We start from the raw sequence: 6,000 nt of genomic DNA on the forward strand, positions 1-6,000 counted from the left end.
AGGACGGTTATTAAGGACAGACCCTTCCGAAACCTCGCTGCTGGCCTGAACACACCGCGACAGCCGGGCCCGATGTGCCACCGCCGGCACGGCACGGCACGGCACGGCACGCTCCCTCAGAGCAGAGATGGCGCACCTGGGCTACCTCTCACATCTGGCAGGGGAAGCAAGGAAGGGAAACTAAAAAGCCTGTTGCCCGCACTAGTGGCTAATTTCATCTTGAAAAAGGAGCCACCAGCCTTCTTGCAGACTGCTCTGCAGGCCATGGTGCAGCTGAGGAAAGGGCAGAAGAGCCTACCCGCTAATCGTGATGGGAATCTGGGCCTGCACTGTTACAGCTTCACAAAGACCTACTCTCCATTCATTAATTCCTAACATTTACCTGCAATAACTTTGGACATACTTAATTTAGCAAACTCAGCAATAGGGAAAGTCACTGGGCTTTTAACTCAGAGACTCAAACTAAACCTAGTGTTGATGTCAAACTCCAAATCTAAAATCCAAGCCTTCACTAATATTTAAGCCTGGCCTAAAACACACACCTTTTTCTTGTAGACAGCAGTGGATCGAAACAGCTCAATACAATGCACAAGGCAGTGACATGCAGATGGCACAGGAATCCTCCTGCCCAACACTATGCATGTCCCTACCCCTGAAACAGTGCAAAATTCAGATGCAATTAAGTCAATAGAAGAGCTGACGCATGAGTAGTTTATAGGAGGATTCAATCCTTTCTGAAGACATCAGCTGTCAATCAACTCTATGATGTGGGAGTGGGACAGCTCGCAAATATTAAGCTTTCACAAGTTTCTCCATAAAGCAATGATGCCCCCTTCTTCTGTCGTCACTTAGTTCATCTACAGCAGTGGGTTATCTGCAGACAAAAAACTGGCCTCGAAACTCCCACACAGTAATAAATATTATTATGTAAGTCTTCCACCACAGAAGCTATTGAGAGCATGTTGAATCCTGCCTTGACTCTCATCTCACAGAATTCTGTGTCTCATTCATGGTCTTGGTTTTCTTCAAAACCTAAGACCTGGCTAGTAAAAGGCCCACAGAAGCTTCTGAAACATACACCTCCCTCCCCTTGCCTGTGACCAACACGCAGGCATCCTCCCTGGTCATCCTTCACAGCAGAACTCTTGCACTGGGATTTGTAACAGATGCACTCTTAGTCACAAGAGAGAGGAGTGGTCAGACCCTGCTCAGTCCTTAAGTACCTCCACTGAGGGCTCCAAGGAGTACCCTGGAGCAGATATCCAGGCAAAGCAGCTGGAGGCCACTAGACAGGATTGAACAGGACACAAGCAAGGCAGGAACCCTGCAGACTCTGAGCTGCCAAAGCTTGTCTTTTTTGCTGCAAACACCACCAATTTGCAGATGGTGTCACAGGACTCTTCTGGCCCTGCACATATCACTCGAGGCTGGGCCACCTACGCCTCTTCATTTCCACTTATCCTGGGTGGATCTCTCACTTCTGTCACAGTTTATTACGGTAAGAAATATGTAGTGGTCCAAAATTGCAAGAAAGGCACCAGTTTAGCCATTAAGAAAACCTTTGTAGCAGAAAGGAATATGAAGCACTAGAAGAGAGTACTGGGAAGAAATGCAAGATCTTTTATCATGAGAGGCTTTAATAAGAAGCAAGACAAACACTCGTGGAGATTCTCAGATAAGTATGATTCTGCTTTGAGAGGAAAATAGAGCACATGATTTCTTGGTGTCCTTTCTGATCAATCAACAAAATAAACCTAATACTGATAGCCCTAGGAATTGAGCTGGGCCATTAGAGAGTAGTAAACCCTACTTTTCTCATGGTACCTTCTCTCCAGCTGTTAGCTTTCCTGCCTAGCTTATTATATATATTTTTCCTTATCTTTGAGGCAGGACTTAATGTTACTTTTTAATTATTATTAACATCTTACTTGTCACTAGCTGATTAACTATCAAATATACCCAGCATTAAAAGGGAAAAACAGCATTTTGTGAGGAATGGAGAGATGGTCCACTTGACAAGTTCCCAAGGAGTTACATGGTACAGTCACCTGGTGCTAGCACCAAACTGCACTCAAAAACTGGAAAGACATTTTTGGATCATATAGCCCCATGATAAACTCTGTCTTCTCCTTCCTTTTCCAAAGAATGAACTTTCTTTAGAGTTGGTGCTAGTGTATTATTTTCATTGCCTGATCAGCTCAAGTCCTAGGAGTATAAATATAAACCAAGATTCTTGTTCTTTCACAATCATTATCAGTTATAAGAACCCGGAGAGAACAAAATACATCAAATAAAGAGAATTTTTATAGAGTACAATTTGCTGCCACTATCCCTATTACAGAAGAAAATGCCTCATACAAAGGAAGCAGGAGCTTAGAGAATACACTCACCTTGCTGAAGAAGCTAGGGATGTTCCTTCACACCTCCTCTTCTCAATAGCACTGGGACTGGCTTAGGCGAGCAAACTGTGAACGCACACACACAAACACACACACACGCAGTTACCTCATTTGGGTGCCGGCATTGTTAAAAGAAACTCTGTATGCCATCTGCTGGAAGAAATCTTACTCTGAGGCAACACACCGTAACACATCTGACTGCGCTCTGCTGGCAGCCTGGAGAGGCAATGTTTTTCAGAATGAACCTTTACCCTCACCAACTTTTCAGTGTGATGCAGAGGACACACAGAAAGTCAGGGTCAGGATGAGTGGAACAAAAGCAGGATGAAGTCTGTCAGAAAATGCAAGCCTTTGGACCTATGTCACATGCCAAAGCATATGGCAGCCTAACAGCAAGTAGCAGCTCATTTTCATATCCTACTACTTGACTTGAACTTCCAAAGACTTCTTTTGTCTCCTTCCGTTGTTTTTAGCTATGCACATCACACTGTGCTTACCGGGTCAGTCTGCTGTAACTCTCTAGGTAACAGGCAGCACATTAATCAATAATATATACTTTGTCCTATAAAAACTGCTGCACAATCTTCCCTTCGGAGGGTAGGGAAAAGGGAAGGGGCAGGATTTGTAACTAGACACAGAGAATCTGAGAAGAAACCGCTTCTTTCCAGCAGCTGTGGCAGAAATCAGTCAGGACTACAGCATGATTATTTTTGGTTAACGGTAATTAGTTTCTCGCTTGACAATGTCTTCAATTAAATGAAAACAAGTTTCAGAATGCAGGAAGAAATGGAGAAATATTACTTATGCCCTAACTCTTGCCCATCCCCACTTTCTATTTCTTGTCACATGGATCTTAACAAAATTTTCCGTCCCTAACCTTTGGGATTAATCTACAGGAAAACTCTTTTCTGCCAACACTGTTTTTCAGGTTATGAACACCAAAATCACACTCAGGACGTGAACTGTATTTTGAAGACCTATTGCTATGCATTAAGTGAATAATTCTCAATTTACCTTCAGACTGAAAAATCTCTCCAAGTTTACAAGGCAGGCAGCTCTTCTTGACATTTCACAACAAGCAGGTACATAGGAATTTAGCATCTGCTTTTCAGAAGCTGTCTTCAGCCTTCTGTACCCAACACTCAGCCCCAACAAGTCCTTTAAAATCAACACCAGCATTTGGCTGTTAACACTCCTGGCGATCTGACTTCAGGTAATCATGGCTTCAGGCACAAGATAGAGATAAATCAGCTTGCTAAAATGCCACGCACTGCCACATGTGTATAAAGCATAATACAAAATTTTACTATTCACCTGTAGCCCACGTGGAGAAAAACTTATATATGCTTAAGTGATCATGGTTCAGCTGGACAGACTGATTTAGCTACAGCAAAGTAACCCACGAACCTGACTCAGACCCTCAGTGCTCTTCAAAGACAGGCAACCAAAACTCAGCCCACATAAAAGGCTGATTCTGAAAACACTTTGCTCAATGCAAGAAATAGGGCATCTGCACAGATGGAATAAAACCGGGGACTTGCTTCCTCATTCTGTCTGAAAGAATCTATGATTTTATTTCTCCATAAGCATTATAAATTGCATCTTCAACAGGCCAGTACCTCTACATAAAAGGACATTAAACAAAAAAAACAAACAAACCCCAAACTTCAGCATCAAGCTTCAGCATCAAGAACATTCAAAAAATCATGCACTGCATGATGAACTATAAAGTAACTGTTAATGTGCATTTAAGTATTTCCAAAATCTATTCTAGTAGCTTTTATTATTGTGAAATAATCAATTTAATATTTTACTTTAAATACATTGTGCTACCCCACTAGAGAGAGGCAAGTATTATAATGTTGGTTCCTAAAGGAAAGATGCTGGAGTCCATTGGCTTATTGATCTTGACATGAAACACAGTAGAAATCTCAGACATACAAAATAATTTCTTCCAGTTTCATGAAGATGTCAACCACACTGAAAAACAAAATAAACAAACCAACCTAGAAATGGAACCACCAGGGACAAAGCCCTTAATTCTCTGTGAAAACAATGAATGAGTCAATGAATAGACAATCTCACAAGATGTATCTGCTAAAAAACTTTGAGATCCAGTTTAAGTCCTGATCTTCTAAAGAATGAGAAGTCCCTACCACACACACAAAGTTACGTCCACTTCTTCCTAGAATGTTTCCTGAAAAATGCAGAACTACTGGAGACAGCCTCCTAAAGCTCCTGTTAAAAAGTAGGTAATGAAACATCACTTTTTTCAAGATTATATGCACAATCATTTCATCTCTAAATACACACATCTGCACGTCTAGGTGAGAAATGCAACACTCTGTATTCAACCTAAACTGTTACTCCAAAATACAATATTGTTAAACCAGAAAGGATCAGGGTGTTTAGCAAATTGGAAAATGTTTTGACTCAAAGAGTTGTACAGCAGATGGAGCTACAAGTATGGTCTATGAATAGCCTCCTACACATGAGAACACACAGAGATAATAAATATACATAACTCATCCCATCAAGTGATTAAACAACTTCAAAATGACGCACAAAAGTTCACAACAAAGCAGCTCTCCAAGTTTCATACCAAAGACTGAAAAGAAGTAACGTAACCAGCTTGCAATGCTCATTCAAAAGTCACACAGAAGTTCAAGTTCTTATTTTGACCAGTATATATGTCATCCGTGTTCCTTTTAAGAAAGGATAAAAGCAGGACAGGGATGCCTGCCATCTTCATCTGAAGTGTGGAGACTAAGAAAGGACATGTTATTTGCCCATACACCAGAGCAAAAATCAGTTTGTTTCAAACAACATTCCTCCTGGAAGATCACGTGTCCATCCATTCCGCTTCCCAACAAAACTGTGACACTCCTCTCCTTTATCAGAAATAAGTGCACTGCTAGAGTTCCACAGGTTCCTCTCCACCTCCTCTGCATTCCTCTCTCCCCAAAACGGCCCACCTGGCTGACCAACCAGACTATGCCAACCAGATTCAGAAGTGTTCCCAAGTGCAGAATGGTTTTATTTAGCAAAGGAGAAAGTCAGCTTTCCAGATGAAATCTTTCCAAACTTAGTTCCACAGCAGAGCAGAAACATTAATAAATTTTAGATTAAGCACCTACCTTCTCTTCCTTCCCCTTCAGAGAAATAAAGGACTTGCAGGAATGGGCGATACTGACTAGAAACATTTACTAATTCCCTTTTTTTCCCTCCTAGCTATGAGGTGATCAGAAAGAAGTGTATGCATAGGCCAGCAGAGTTCTTAAGGGTTTTACAGTGAAACATGCAAACTCTTTCCCAGCAGCTCACAAGTCCAAGACCATCCAACCTGACATTGAATCACTTGACTTTTCCATAAGGTGTATGACTTGAAAGCCTCATGCAATTTACACTGGACTGTTGTATACATACCAACATTCTCCCCCTCTCAATCATATTTTCTCTCCTTCCCATCTGGCTAAAAATCACGGTAAATTGTCTCTAACACAGAGCAAAACACAGGTGTAAGACAGGACTGCCAAAAAAATTTAAGAACATTACCTGTTATAATTTTTCAAAATTTAGATGCATCACCACAGGCGCATAC

The sequence above is a fragment of the Phalacrocorax carbo genome, chromosome 10 (assembly GCF_963921805.1).
Source record: "Phalacrocorax carbo chromosome 10, bPhaCar2.1, whole genome shotgun sequence".
Classification (NCBI taxonomy): domain Eukaryota; kingdom Metazoa; phylum Chordata; class Aves; order Suliformes; family Phalacrocoracidae; genus Phalacrocorax; species Phalacrocorax carbo.